Consider the following 16,304-nt stretch of genomic DNA (forward strand, 5'->3'; position numbering starts at 1 on the left):
AGGTTGTGGACATGCCCCATACATACATACATACAGGGTATCTTACTGGCACACAATATTATATTATTCTATTTCTATTTCTATTCTACTCTCTGTATCTATTGTGGGCAGCCGTGGCCTACTGGTCATTATGGGGCAGCCATGGCCTACTGGTTACTATGGGCCAGCCGTGGCCTACTGGTTATTATGGGGCAGCCGTGGCCTACTGGTTATTATGGGGCGGCCGTGGCCTACTGGTCATTATGGGGCAGCCGTGGCCTACTGGTCATTATGGGGCAGCCGTGGCCTACTGGTCATTATGGGGCAGCCGTGGCCTACTGGTTATTATGGGGCAGCCGTGGCCTACTGGTTAGCGCTTCGGACTTGTGGGGGCAGCCGTGGCCTACTGGTTAGCGCTTCGGACATGTAGCCGGAGGGTTGCTGGTTCGAAACCCCGACCAGTAGGAACGGCTGAAGTGCCCTTGAGCAAGGCACCTAACCCCTCACTGCTTCCCGAGCGCCGCTGTTGTTGCAGGCAGCTCACTGCGCCGGGATTAGTGTGTGCTTCACCTCACTGTGTGTATACTTATACTTCTACTGTTTTCACAAACTTTTGTGAACAATCTTAGCACTTTGACTGCTAACATTGACTGCTTTGAAGTGCATGTGTAACAATACCGTATAGCATAACAATAATAATAATTAGTGTAATTATTTAGGGATTATAGCATAACAATAATAATTGTGATATCATAATTTGATGGGGGGGGGGGTAGGTGGGCCCTATGACCCCAAAGTATGCCTTGACTGGGCCTCAGGTCAGTGTGTGTGTGTGTGTGTGTGTGTTTTAGCCGCGTTTTCACCTGAAATCTGGCATCCTATTGAACGGAGTTAAACTGAAAGAGCGTGCCGTTCACAGACACCAGAATGAACGAGTTCACAGTAACGTTCATCAGGCAGTAATGCAGTACGTTCAGTTCACGTTCACTCAAAATATGAACGAGTTCATGAACTATCACAACTAGGCACAACACTGCACATAGATACACACACAACAGATATCGGTCATATCTAATACCTCTAATCTGTCTAATTTGGGAAAACAAAAGGCATCTGAGCAAACACTAGCTGTACTGATGGGCCCAGTCAACTGCCTATTCTCTCTCTCTGGGCCAGATGTACTAACGCTTTTGTGCCCACTTCAGGCGTATTTGTTTCGCAAATGCGTCAATAAAATCATTGCGCGGGTATGTACAAACAGGCGCAATGATGTAAAAGCCGCCAAACTGCCTGTCGCGGGGAGCTGAAAGTGGCAGATTGCGTTTGTCATGTCATGCATATGCATTCATGGGAGGATCCAGGGGAAAGTGGGAGTTTAGCGTAAAAGATGGGAGGGAAGAGTAAAGAGCCCTAGTTATGTATTCCGCGGTATGTACAAAGACTGCTCCTGAAAGCGCACGTCTATTCTGCGCCTAAATACTTCCGCCTTGTAAAAGCAGGTGTTAATCCAAATTGCAGTTCAATGCGTCAATAAGAGAACCTTTCAAAGACAACAGAATAGCTATTTAGAACACTAGTTTTTGTGGTGAAAGTATTTGTACTACCAAAAGCAACCTTAACTTTCATTGGCCTTTTCGATGTCTTACTTTCACTTTCACGTCATTCACTTAAACTTTCCTACTTGCTAGATTTGACCAATCTTCCATAGCCTACATGCACAAGTAGTTTGAGTAGAACTACTGATCTTCATTATCTCCCTGCTTGTTTACATCTTATCATGTATGGTATTATTTCATGATCGCTAAACGTTTGATTCTTTTTAATGTTGTCATCTGTTAACTTTTGTTAAAATGGCAGGGAAAATCATAGGGCGACCTCAAAAAACGCCAGATAATCTATACAGCACTGCAGTACACAGAAAAGCCATGAACATACTAGATGATGACACACACCCCCTCCATTCTGAGTTTGAGCTGCTCCCCCTAGGGCGGCACTACAGAGCACACATGGCAAGGAGACATATATACAAAAACTCTTTTATTCCAAATGCAATTTCCATGGTCAACAAACAATGGGAAAGCTAGACAGAAGGGAGGTGTAGCCAAGAGCACTACAAATGGGCTGGAACTGGTGCTTTGTGCCTTGTATCTGATGTGTATGCATGTGTGTGTGGGCTAGAGGGAGGGGATACATGTGATGTGCTGTGTTCATCCTGTGGATATATGTCTGTGTGAAATGGAATGAATGTGTCTACTCTATGTTTCCTATGTGTTTTATACTATTCCTATCAGTGAGACCAAAGACAATTTTCATGCAGGCATGACCATAAAGTATATTCTATTCTATTCTATTCTATTCTAACTTCATTCAACTGCGCTTGTATGTAGGCTCTGCCATTCAGTTGTGGACGTTCGTAAATTGCGTTTATGGGCGGAGAAAGGCAGAGAAAGTGATAAATAGGACGGAAACTTGGGTCTGACAGCGCTCAGTAATCTCAAGGTGTGTCCATGACGCTGATAACGCTTACGTTAAGCAAAATGTAATGCATATCTGGCCCTCTGTCTCACACACACACAGACACACACATACACACACATAGACTCACACACACAGATACACACACACACACACAGATACACACACACTGACTTGATGAGGAAATCATGACCCACTCAGCAGCGTGGAGTCCAGTAGATGTTTTATCCATTAGGAGAACAATAGAGGGGAAGTATCGTCTATTCTCAGGCTAATCAGTGGCCCCACCCTGTGTGTGTGTGTGTGTGTGTGTGTGTGTGTGTGAGAGAGAGAGAGAGAGTGAGTGTGTGTGTTTTCTGTGGTGTTAACGGTCCAGTCTGAGAAGGAAACCGGCTTTTGTATCTGACCACAATAAAAGTCCAATCTCCTGAACAATCAAAACTGGTCATGAACATTCTCTCTGAATACCTAATTCTATAATGCCCTTTAAGTAGAAAATACACACACACACACACACACTTGAAGACAGGTGTGACTGGTCTTAGTGGGTGATGTCCTGCCTTTTTGATCTCATAAAAACTAGGACATCCCCCCCCACTTACACAAAAGACAAACACACACACACACACACACACACACACACACACAAGAATTTGTCCAAAGTTTGATTTGAAATGACCACATGAATGTGTCTATTGCATCTAGAACACAAAGCATATTTGTGCGCTTTTCTGTCTAGTTTTTTTTCTGTCTTCTGTCACTAATAATTGTTTTCTTGTTTTGTTGTGTGTGGTTTTTTTACTACTAAAATGTTGACTTTTCAATAGTTAACTGTTTGGAAAACCCCAAAAAGATAATTATGAGACTTATACTCAATAAAATCAGTCTCTTTGTCTCTGAATATAGTCATCTTTTCAATCAAGCCCGATAAACATAATTTCACACTGATAAACAAAGCGGTTCCTTTGCCACTTAACATAGTTCTTCCTCAGTGGTTCCTTGCCACTTAACATAGTTCTTCCTCAGTGGTTCCTTGTTGCCACTTAACATAGTTCTTCCTCAGTGGTTCCTTGTTGCCACTTAACATAGTTCTTCCTCAGTGGTGCCTTGTTGCCACTTAACATAGTTCTTCCTCAGTGGTTCCTTGTTGCCACTTAACATAGTTCTTCCTCAGTGGTGCCTTGTTGCCACTTAACATAGTTCTTCCTCAGTGGTTCTTTGCCACTTAACATAGTTCTTCCTCAGTGGTTCCTTGTTGGTGGAATGAGTTGCCCAGTGCTCTCTGTTCCTGTGATAGTTTTGGGTCTTTCAAGAGGGGTCTACAGGTGCATCTGTTCAACATGCACCATAATGCATAAGAAGCGCTTCACCTGTATTAACCACGGCCTTGTCTATCATTTCTGTCCAGAGCAAGACTCAGGCATTTAAACCAGCAAGCAATATCAACCAGCCAGTCTGATTATAGTAGCTAGCGAGACCGTGTCATACGCATTTAAACCAGCAAGCTATATCAACCAGCCTGATTATAGTAGCCAGTGGGACCGTTTCATACGTTGATATACTATTGAATTTTGAGTTTTAGGTCACATTTAACGTAAGTGTGAACGTTAGCCTTAAACTGCCGACAGTAAAAGAATTCGAGATGTAAACTTCTTGTATCACAGTAGGCTACTCAGGCCTATAGTTTGTTTTTTGTGCAACCCACGTCGTAGCTTAATTCATCTCCTTATAGGCTTATTTTCGCGGTGATTTAACAAAGGCAAAGTTGTCTACTAATAAAAGTTATGTTCTGCTTTCAGTCAGGGTTGAGGAGGGTGGGACTAATGCCAATATTGTCAGGGTCAGGGCGAAGGCGAAGGCATACCCCAGCAGTTTAAAAATGAGCCAGCTTACAGGGTACAGGCTAATGATGTCACATTAGCATACGATATATTTTTTCCCTAGATGAACTTAACAATTTGTGTTGTCCGAGTAACAACAGGCTTTACATAAAGACTTAGCCATGAACAAGTTTTAAATATATTATCTTTTTTCAGGTTGAATTGATCAGCAGATTCAGCAAAGCAGCTGTGCCAGTGAAGCAGGTCTCGGCCACTGCTCCCACCGTGTTGGCCTCCTGTATATTCTTGCTCATTACTCTAAATTAGGAACAAATCAGTCCCCCTAACCAAAAGTAAAACCTCCTTACCCTAAACTTGGCACATCCCTTCTCGAGAATTAGGCCATTAAGTGGCCACAGCCAGTGGTGGAGGAAGTACTGAAACTCAGTAATTTAAGTAAAAGTACAAATACACAGAGAAATATTTACTTTAGTAAAAGTACCACAATGACAACCCTACTTAAGTAAAGTAAAAAACCCTACTTAAGTAAAGTACAAATACACAGAGAAATATTTACTTTAGTAAAAGTACCACAATGACAACCCTACTTAAGTAAAGTACAAATACACAGAGAAATATTTACTTTAGTAAAAGTACCACAATGACAACCCTACTTAAGTAAAGTACAAATACACAGAGAAATATTTACTTTAGTAAAAGTACCACAATGACAACCCTACTTAAGTAAAGTACAAATACACAGAGAAATATTTACTTTAGTAAAAGTACCACAATGACAACCCTACTTAAGTAAAGTACAAATACACAGAGAAATATTTACTTTAGTAAAAGTACCACAATGACAACCCTACTTAAGTAAAGTACAAATACACAGAGAAATATTTACTTTAGTAAAAGTACCACAATGACAACCCTACTTAAGTAAAGTACAAATACACAGAGAAATATTTACTTTAGTAAAAGTACCACAATGACAACCCTACTTAAGTAAAGTACAAATACACAGAGAAATATTTACTTTAGTAAAAGTACCACAATGACAACCCTACTTAAGTAAAGTACAAATACACAGAGAAATATTTACTTTAGTAAAAGTACCACAATGACAACCCTACTTAAGTAAAGTACAAATACACAGAGAAATATTTACTTTAGTAAAAGTACCACAATGACAACCCTACTTAAGTAAAGTACAAATACACAGAGAAATATTTACTTTAGTAAAAGTACCACAATGACAACCCTACTTAAGTAAAGTACAAATACACAGAGAAATATTTACTTTAGTAAAAGTACCACAATGACAACCCTACTTAAGTAAAGTACAAATACACAGAGAAATATTTACTTTAGTAAAAGTACCACAATGACAACCCTACTTAAGTAAAGTACAAATACACAGAGAAATATTTACTTTAGTAAAAGTACCACAATGACAACCCTACTTAAGTAAAGTACAAATACACAGAGAAATATTTACTTTAGTAAAAGTATACATGACAAATTTACTTAAGTAAAGTACAAATACGCGGAAAATTTATTTAAGTACAGTAACGAAGTATTTGTACTTCGTTACATTCCACCACTGGCCACAGCCCCATTGTTATGTACATGAACTTTATCATTAAAAATGTATTTCTTCATCTGTAGATGCTGTATTCACCTTATTGATGTCCATGTTGTAAGCTAATGTAGCATCAACATTTGTAAAGCCCAAGTTTAAATGCATTACAAGTAAAATAACTACATTGTGCTGCTTTAGAATCTATTGAGTTTCTTTCCTTTCCAGTTAAGAATGTGAAATGTCATGACATCACTCCATGCAAGAGATGCAGACCAAAGCAAAACGTGCCCTCTGGCGTTGGCTGAAGGCTCTCCGGGTCTCGTAGTCCTATAGAAAATATAGAAGAAAACAGAAAATCGACGCCTTTTATTTTTACTGTACAATAGAGATCATCACAATATTAAAGGGACACCAGGCAAGCCTGATGCTTTTTCTCTACGAAACTCCCCCTCGCTCGGTCTGAAGCTCTTTTCCTTTTCTTTGCATCTTCCGTCAAGGGTTTTCGCTGCTTCTTCGCCGGCTCTGCCATTATACACGTTTGCAACAATCTCTAGCGTTTCGTTAGCCTGCCTCTGTGCTGGGGATGCAGGATGGAAACTGATCCGGCTTCTCGCGATGTCTGAGACTTTGTAGACTGAAGGTCGCCGGGTAGGATACACCGAACTTGCAAGTGGGATATTCTTCCTACAGGCAGTAGGGGCGGGCGAGAGAGTCTTCATTCGCCCTGTAATGAGTCATTTAACCATATACCGACTTACGAAGATGATTAATTAACACGAAAACATTGCCTGGTGTCCCCTTTTAATGTGCAAGGAAAATAATAAAAATAAAAAAAAATTAATAATAATGACAAATCAAAACATTCAGTTCCAACTGCTTGTGTGTCACCGTAAAGTTGTATATGTGTGTGTGTATGTGTGTGTATATATATATATATATATATATATATATATATATATATATATATATATATATATATATATATACACCAACCATGTAACCTACTACAGTGAATTTGCTGCTACACATGGCCTATGTCTTATGTAGCAGCTGTGTGATATTTTGCAAGATGGACATAGGCAATATACTTTATACGTGTCTTACCCAGTGTCAACTCCAGCCAGGTCTACACTTGCATCTTCTGTCTCTCCAGCAGGTTCATTGCTGTATACATCATCGTACCATACATAAATAAAACAACATCATATTTGCGTTATGTGGCCACTGAGACCCACACCCATGTCAGTATGTTATATGTGCTCAAGAACACACACACATGCATGGCTCTGTGGGGGGAGTCTTAGCATGGACACAGTGAGGAGTTTGAGTGTGTGTGTGTGTGTTCAGCGTGCACCCAGACACCGTGAGGAGAGTGTGTGTGTGTGTGTGTTCAGCGTGCACAGCGTGCACCCAGACACTGTGAGGAGAGTGTGTGTGTGTGTGTGTGTGTGCAGAGATGCAGAGATCAGCGTGTGCATTAAAACTGACCCAGTACAGACCGCAGTACTGACAGCAGTGCAGACAGCAGACGTGTGCATTAAAACTGACCCAGTATAGACAGCAGTACAGACAGCAGTACAGACAGCAGGCGTGTGCATTAAAACTGACCCAGGGTCAGTAAAGGGAGCAGTGTGTGTACACATAGACATTAAAGGCTTTTATTTCTTTAAGGAGAGAAAGTGCCCTTTTTTCTGGAGTGCTTAATTGCCAGTGAATATAAATATTGCTGTTTGCACAGTTTCCCAAAACACACACACACACACACACACACACACACACACACACACACACACACACACAAATCAACAAAGTCTAACCTTACGACCTCGTATTTAGGTTTTTTGTTTAATCAATAGTTTTGTCAGCAAAGGGAAACTGTGTGTGTGTGTGTGTTTGGGGTGTGAGTGTGTATTGTGTTGCTGACTGGCTCTATTGAGATGTAAATGTGGAGATCAGTAGGTCTGTAATGACAACCTTTAGGTCAGTCTTGAGACTCATCACTGTGTGTGATCTCTCACACACACACACACACACACACAGAGCGACAGGTCCAACCTCTTCAACTTGCTGTCCCAGTACAAGTGCTCTATCTGACACACCCCAGTGGCATAGAAGCACGCCCGTCTCAATAGAGGGGGTGTGTGTGTGTGTGTCTGACCGTGTGTGTGCCCATCTCAATAGAGGGTGTGTGTACACACACACACATACAGACACACACACACACACATAAACACACACACACACACATGTACATGTTTACAAGTTGGTGCCTCAGAGTGGCCATATGTTATGAAGCCAATGTTTGTGCTGCAGAAATAAGAGGATTAGTGTGTGAGTGAGTGTGTGTACATATTGTGTGTGTGTGTGTGTGTGTGTGTGTGTATACATATTGTGTCTGTGTACATATTATGTGTGTACATATTGTGTGTGTGTGTGTGTACATATTGTGTGTGTGTGTGTGTGTACATATTGTGTGTGTGTATACATATTGTGTGTGTGTCTACATATTGTGTGTGTGCAACACACACTGAACTCTTTGATAAACTCATACACACACACACTCGCTCATTGAACTATTTACACACAGATACACTCATACACACACACACTGTGTCTGCCCTGTGCAGGAAGTGGCCTTAGAGTAACTATGCAGTAACACACACACACACACACACACAGGAACCATACAGTAACTAACACACACACACACACACACAGGAACCATACAGTAACACACACACACACACAGGAACCATACAGTAACACACACACACACACACACACACAGGAACCATACAGTAACACACACACACACACACACAGGAACCATACAGTAACACACACACACACACACACAGGAACCATACAGTAACACACACACAGAAACTATACAGTAACTGAAGTAATCAGACCAGTTCAATGTAGCCTGCTGAAAGACAGGCATTGAATTTGGCTCTGTGGTGTGAGTGTGTGTGTGAGAGAGAGAGTGAGTGAGTGTGTGTGTGTGTGTGTGTGTGTGTAAATAGACTACTCCATAGGGATCGGTGGGGCCCCAGTGGTGATTTAGGGGCTGAAACGTGAGCATATTCACTTATTTCACTGCATTTCCTAACAAACACACACAAAGCACACACACAGGAACCATACCTTCACATGTTCTCGTTTCACGGCATATAGCAGCTACCTTCACATGTTCTCATTTCACGGCATATAGCAGCTACCTTCACATGTTCTCATTTCACGGCATATAGCAGCTACCTTCACATGTTCTCATTTCACGGCATATAGCAGCTACCTTCACATGTTCTGGAAAATGTGATTTGGTGGGTAGAGCAACTGGGCAGCTCAGGCAGCACATGGGGCAGACCTGCAGGTCCACGTGGAGTTCAAGTGTGTGTGTGTGTGTGTGTCATTGTTTGTGTGTGTGTGTGTGTGTCATTGTGTGTGTGTGTCATTGTGTGTGTGTGTCATTGTGTGTGTGTGTCATTGTGTGTGTGTGTGTCATTGTGTGTGTGTGTCATTGTGTGTGTGTCATTGTGTGTGTGTGTGTGTCTGTCTGTATGTGTGTGTATGTGTGTGTCATTGTGTGTGTGTACGTGTGTGTCATTGTGTGTGTGTGTCTGTGTGTGTGTGTCTGTGTGTGTGTGTGTCTGTGTGTGTCTCTGTCTCTGTGTGTGTGTCTGTATCAGTGCAAATTTGTTTATGTGCACATATCTTGTAGGAATTCCAACTACTAGAGTAAAGGCATACAGTAATGGAGACATCCAGCCACACATCCTCACATGTACTGTGCACACACACACACACACACACACACACACACACACACACACACACACACACACACAATATGTACACACACACACACACACACACACAATATGTATATACACACACACACACACACACACACACACACACACACACACACACACACACACACACACACAATATGTATACACACACACACACATATTCAGTACACACAGACACACACACACACACACAAACCCACATGCTCATACATACACACACACACGCACAAACAATAAATGTGTGTGTGCAAGGAGGAAAGTAGTGTGTGTGAGGTAACGTTTGCAGAGCATTGCTATTGGCTGGCCCGTCCAGCTTTTCCAACGGCTCCCGAGTCTCGACCACCTGTAGATTGCGTGCAGAGCGGACTGTGAAATGGCAGCAATGAGGATGCGTCGCCACTGAGGACCCCTGAGGATGCATTAAGCTCCTGAGGGACCCCCTGAGGATGCTGCCGCCCCTGAGGACCCCTGAGGATGCGTCCGCCCCTGAGGACCCCCTGAGGATCGTCGCCACTGAGGGACCCCTGAGGATCATTAAGCCCTGAGGACCCCTGAGGATGCGTCGCCACTGAGGACCCCTGAGGATGCGTCGCCCCTGAGGACCCCTGAGGATGCGTCGCCACTGAGGACCCCTGAGGATGCGTTGAATCAGGCTGTCTTACTGATTAACAATATCATGGCAACGCATCGCCACAGAGACTTTCATCTCTTATCTCATCGTCTGTCACACCAGCGGTAACGCAGAGCAAGAAACGCACACCCTATTCAGAAGAGGCAGTAGTACAGTAGCTAGTACAGCTAGTGTGGCTAGCGTGCCTAGAAACATGCGATATGAAACTAGGAGGACCTTTAGGAACTGGGCCAGTTCAACTAAGAAGAAAAGTAAATCGTCCATTTTGTATCTTTGTACACCATGTGCAGTGGTCCGCTGGGGCCGGTTAAACTAGGGCTTGCAGGGCTTAACTGCGCGGGACAACGCTGCGTACATCTGCACCTGTTAGCAGCTGAACCACATAGTATTTGTTCACAATTCGACATTTATATGCGTTCGATTAGCATATATTCAGTGTCTTGAATTTCCCCTAGGGATCAATAAAGTATCTATCTATCTAAGAAAAAATCTCTGTGCGAATGAATGTGGTTTAGGGAATCATAAAAAATGCCCCCCAATAGTTAAAGGTTGTATCAGCGATTTCAGGCCCCAAAAAAGCCCTAAACATAAATGATCACATTCATCTAATCTTTCCTGACGATCCACTAGCTGCCTGCCCCATAAGCCGGCCCGTCAAAACGTGTCTCTGTAGGCAGCCTAGGCTCCGGTGATCTGTACACAAAAAACAATTGCTATCAACAAGGGTTGGCAACCCCTCAAAAGCAAAACAAAGTGTTTCAACCAATAACCGACGAGATGCGCGTTTAGGAGAGTTTTAATTGCACGGGAGGAAGTAGTGAGCTAGCTCTCTGTTTTGTTTGAACATCAACAGAAGTGACGTATCCCCGCTATCGCTGATACAACCTTTAATTAACTGCTTGCGAGTCCCCACGTTTATATCCTTTAATAAACCCTGTATGTTGTCTCCATTCGTAAAAGTTCCTGGAATGAGCGTAAACATTCGTAAAGTTCCTGTAATGAGCGTACACAATCTCTGTTCAATGGCTCGTCTACAAAGCTAGGAATAGACAGAAAAGCAGAAACCGTTCTTGCATGATAGTCGAGTTCTCTGTGTAGCCGATCTTGACTTATACCATCTAGAGCTTCCCTCTGTAATTCCAGAGTACGAAGAGCATCGTTAAAAAACGGTCTAATTTCCTCTTCGTTAGCAAAGACTGAGAGTAGGAAGAACTCCAAATAAAAACAGAGAATTATATAATGGAAATGCATGATTTTCTTATCGATTTTGCTAAATGATAACAGTTGGGTTTACCTCTTAGCAAAATGTTGACAGTAGGCTAGGCTCATTTCCTGCCATTCATATTACCTCCTGTTCAGTACAATGTCCAACACGTTTAGTCCAGGGCAGTGAGGACACTTGATATCAATACAACCATGAGAAAATATGAATATTAGCTATATCATCCAAATGACGTCACAGTGTTCTCTGCGCTCCTGGTGGTCCGTTGGAAAAGCTGGGCGGGCCTAGCTGGACGGGCCAGCCAATAGCAATGCTCTGCAAATGTTACCTCACACACACACACTACTTTCCTCCTTGCACACACACATTTATCGTTCACATCATTACAATTTTCAAAGGGTAAAACAGTTGGCCTTAGTGCAAAGTAAAATTGGTGTGTGTGTGTGAAGAAGGCTGTGTGTGTGTGTGTGTGTGTGTGTGTGTGTGTGTGTGTGTGTGTGTGCATTTTAAATGGACGTGCAAGACAAAGGTGGTGTATGTGCGAAGTAAAAGTACTGATGCACGTTGGACACATGACACACACATGACAGGGATCATTTGTGTGTGTGTGTGTGTGTGTGTGGGGGTTTGTTGGTCAGTCCCCTAATCCCACAGACAGATTGAGTTTCCTGTCACGAAGGCAGACGTCTCTGTCTACTGCCTCCCTTTCTCTCCTCTCTCCCTCTCTCATTCTCTTCCTCTCTTTCCCTCTCCCTCTCTCTCTCTCCCTCTCTCTCTCCCCCTCTTTCTCCTCCCTCCTCTCTCCCTCTCTTTCCCTCTCTCACTTTCATATCTGCTCCATATGTCTCTGCTCTTTCCATTTTTATATATGTTCATATACAGACATAGATATCACACACATACACACACACACACACACACACACACACACACACACACACAGACATACATATATACATGGATGCATGCACACACTCACACACACTCTCTCTCTCTCACTCACTCACTCACTCACTCACTTTCACACACACACACACACACACCTCTGATGCACTGGCATCCTAAATACTAACCACCCTGATATCTTGTAGACGAAAAGTGTCCAGCTGAACCATTTCTGTGTGTGTGTGAGAGAGGTGCTTCCCACATACCACTTTTGGGTGTGGTGGATCAACACATATCACCTAGCACCTGTGTGTGTGTGTGTGTGTGTGTGTGTGTGTGTGTGTGTGTGTGTGTGTGTGTGTGTGTATATATATGTGTGTGTGGCAGTGATGATAGTGGGTATGTGCTGCTGGTCTTTCTCTCCTGATGAGGGATGGCAGCTGAGGAATACATAACAGACGCACGCACACACGCACACACACATACGCACACACGCACACACACACACGCACACACACACACACAGACACATGCACACACACACACGCAGAGACACACACGCAGACGCAGACACACACGCACACGCACACACACACCCACACACACGCAGACACACACGCACACGCAGACACACACGCACACGCACACGCAGACACACACGCACACGCAGACACGCGCACGCACACACACACACGCACACACACACACCCAGACACGCACATGCACTCATGCACATGCACGCACATGCACTCACACACATGCAGACATGCACTCACACACATGCAGACATGCACATGCGCGCACACACACACACACTGACAAGCACACGCACACACACACACAGTTACACACACACACACATATGCACACACGTGTGTGTGAAAAAAACCTTTGACATGACAGAACTATGTGTTATAATTTATTATTTTATTAATCAAAACTAGCTACCCATTTCAGTGTGTGTGTGTGTGTGTTTTAAGTACATGTGTAAGTATGTGTGTGTGTGTGTGTGTGTGTAAGTGTGTGTGTGTGTGTGTGTGTGTGTGTGTGTGTGGCACTCTATATCCCTCAGTGGTCAGCTGGTATTCTGGCTGAATTCTCCCAACGCGACCTCATCAAACAAGCTGTCTGGACCAATTTATGTTCGCTAGAGTACACACACACACACACACACACACACACACACACACACACACACACACACACACAGCTCATAGAGAAATGTCTGACCTTGAGAGACAAGAGCTACTGATAGTGACCAACCAATTTTGCATTTTTGATGTCAGGAGTTGGCTGTAAACATCAGGTCCCAGATGTGTGTGTGTGTGTGTGTGTGTGTGCTTCAGCATTACCTCATAGACGGATTAGCGCGCTAATGAGATTAGCCTCTTCTCACATCTCTCCACCACTCTGTCTGTTTTCAGGTCCAACACACGCGCACATACACACACACACACACACACACACACACACACACACGCGCACATACACACACACACACACACACATGCGCGCACATACACACACACACATGCGCGCACACACACACATGCGCGCACACACACACACACACACACACACACACACACTCTCACACTCACGCGCACACACACCACACACACACACACACTGAGAGACGCTCTCACACACACGCACATACATACACACACACACACACACAATGCACTGACCTGTGAAACATTCACTTGATTTTTCTTTGTAACCTGAACAATAGCATTCTGACATGTCTGGTCGAGATTCATATGTTGTTCATATGTGTATGCGCCCGCTACAGTAAAACGACTAGCCTGGCTAACGTCAGACCTCATCTCTCATGTTTTTGCCTCTTTTTCACAGTTTCTACTTCAGCCAGCGCTTTCGTCCTTTTGTGCCGTGCTGTCAGTTTGATGATCCTGTAGCCCGTTTACTGTAACCGTAGTGACTGTAGAATGCTCATACTGTCAGTTTGATGATCCTGTAGCCCGTTTACTGTAACCGTAGTGACTGTAGAATGCTCATACTGTCAGTTTGATGATCCTGTAGCCCGTTTACTGTAACCGTCGTTACTGTAGAATGCTCCTACTGTCTGTTTGATGATCATGTAGCCCGTTTACTGTAACCGTAGTGACTGTAGAATGCTCATACTGTCTGTTTGATGATCCTGTAGTCGCAGACCGTTTACTGTAACCGTTGTTACTGTAGAATGTTCATACTGTCTGTTTGATGATCCTGTAGCCTGTTTACTGTAACCGTGGTTACTGTAGAATGCTTGTGCTATCTGTTTGATGATCCTGTAGTCGCAGACCGTTTACTGTAACCGTAGTTACTGTAGAATGCTCATGTAGTTACTGTAGAATGCTCGTGCAGTTACTGTAGAATGCTCGTGCTGTCTGTTTGATGATCCTGTAGACAGTTTACTGTAACCGTAGTTACTGTAGAACGCTCGTGCTGTAAGTTGTTCAAGTGCAAATTCAAATTCAAGCTTTATCATCATGACTAACAGTTCCAGTGAAGACCTGGAGTAATAACTATTTCTAAGACGTGGGAAGATATTACTCAGTAGAACAGGTACATAAGTTTGTCTGTCTTTCAAGTGTTTTTCCCTTAACTGTTATTACGGTTGTTCTCAGTTGCTTTTGAATTTCCCCTTGGGGATCAATAAAGTATCTATCTATCTATCTATCTATCTATCTATCTGGTGCATTTCTCAGATCAGAATTATAATTCTCAAAACCTCGACATCATCTATTAACTTGTACACATCATAAAAGCTATTTTAACTCATTGAATGCCAAGCTGTTTTTCGGAAGCTTTGTCCTAGAGTGCCAGCAATCTAGACCATTGTTGATGATTTTGTACAGCCACAGCATATTCTGTGTTATAGCTATGAACACATACAATGGCTCGTTTGAAAGGCGTGAGACTTTAAGCTATCAGTGGGTGCAAAACCATGTATTTCTACACACTTCTGTTCCTGAGAAATCGCAAGCTAAACAGTGGCTAGTTTTCTTCAAAATCGCTGTTTTTTCTAGAAATGGACATATAACGTCTTTCATGAAATATGAAGTGTTGCCTGTAAAGTTTCCGGGAAGTGACCTGGTGAGACTGCCACCTAGTGATAGACCCACGAAAATGGCCTGGTTTTGAGCTGACGTGCATGCCCACTGATTCGACCTCACTCAAAGCGGCAACCGAAGTTATGATAAAATGTCCAGATAAAATGTCCAGATTGTGCGTTTTCATGAGTTTTCGATCGTCATATATTTAATTTCCATTCATCACAGAGTTCCCAAAATCACATATAAGGTGTGTTGGAGTGGCTAGTTTCGTAATTAAAAAAAAGCTAAAAATGTAATATTACGTTTTTGGCACTCAATGAGTTAATTCCTTCGAATAATAAGGAAATGCTTTCACAAATCCATTAAGTTGCTTGCATACAATTGTGTACTGTTTTTATAATTTCTAAAGTTGGTCCAAATGCATTGTAGCCTACAGGCTCTCTGTTGAATAGTTACTTTTGCATTATAGCCTAGAGGCTCTCTGTTGAATAGTTACTTTAGCATTGTAGCCTAGAGGCTCTCTGTTGAATAGTTACTTTTGCATTGTAGCCTACAGACTCTCTGTTGAATAGTTAGTTTAGCATTGTAGCCTAGAGGCTCTCTGTTGTAGCCTAGAGGCTCTCTGTTGAATAGTTAGTTTAACATTGTAGCCTAGAGGCTCTCTGTTGAATAGTTAGTTTAACATTGTAGCCTAGAGGCATTGTAGCCTAGCGGCTCTCTGTTGAATAGTTAGTTTAGCAGGTAATTCACTATGTGCTGCAGCAAAGCGAGTGGAACACTGTGATGTCATCCTTCCTCTGTTTGCCTGTCTGTGTCTCTTGTGCTTCATCTCC

The sequence above is a fragment of the Alosa alosa genome, chromosome 5, assembly GCF_017589495.1.
Source record: "Alosa alosa isolate M-15738 ecotype Scorff River chromosome 5, AALO_Geno_1.1, whole genome shotgun sequence".
In the NCBI taxonomy this organism is placed as follows: Eukaryota; Metazoa; Chordata; class Actinopteri; order Clupeiformes; family Clupeidae; genus Alosa; species Alosa alosa.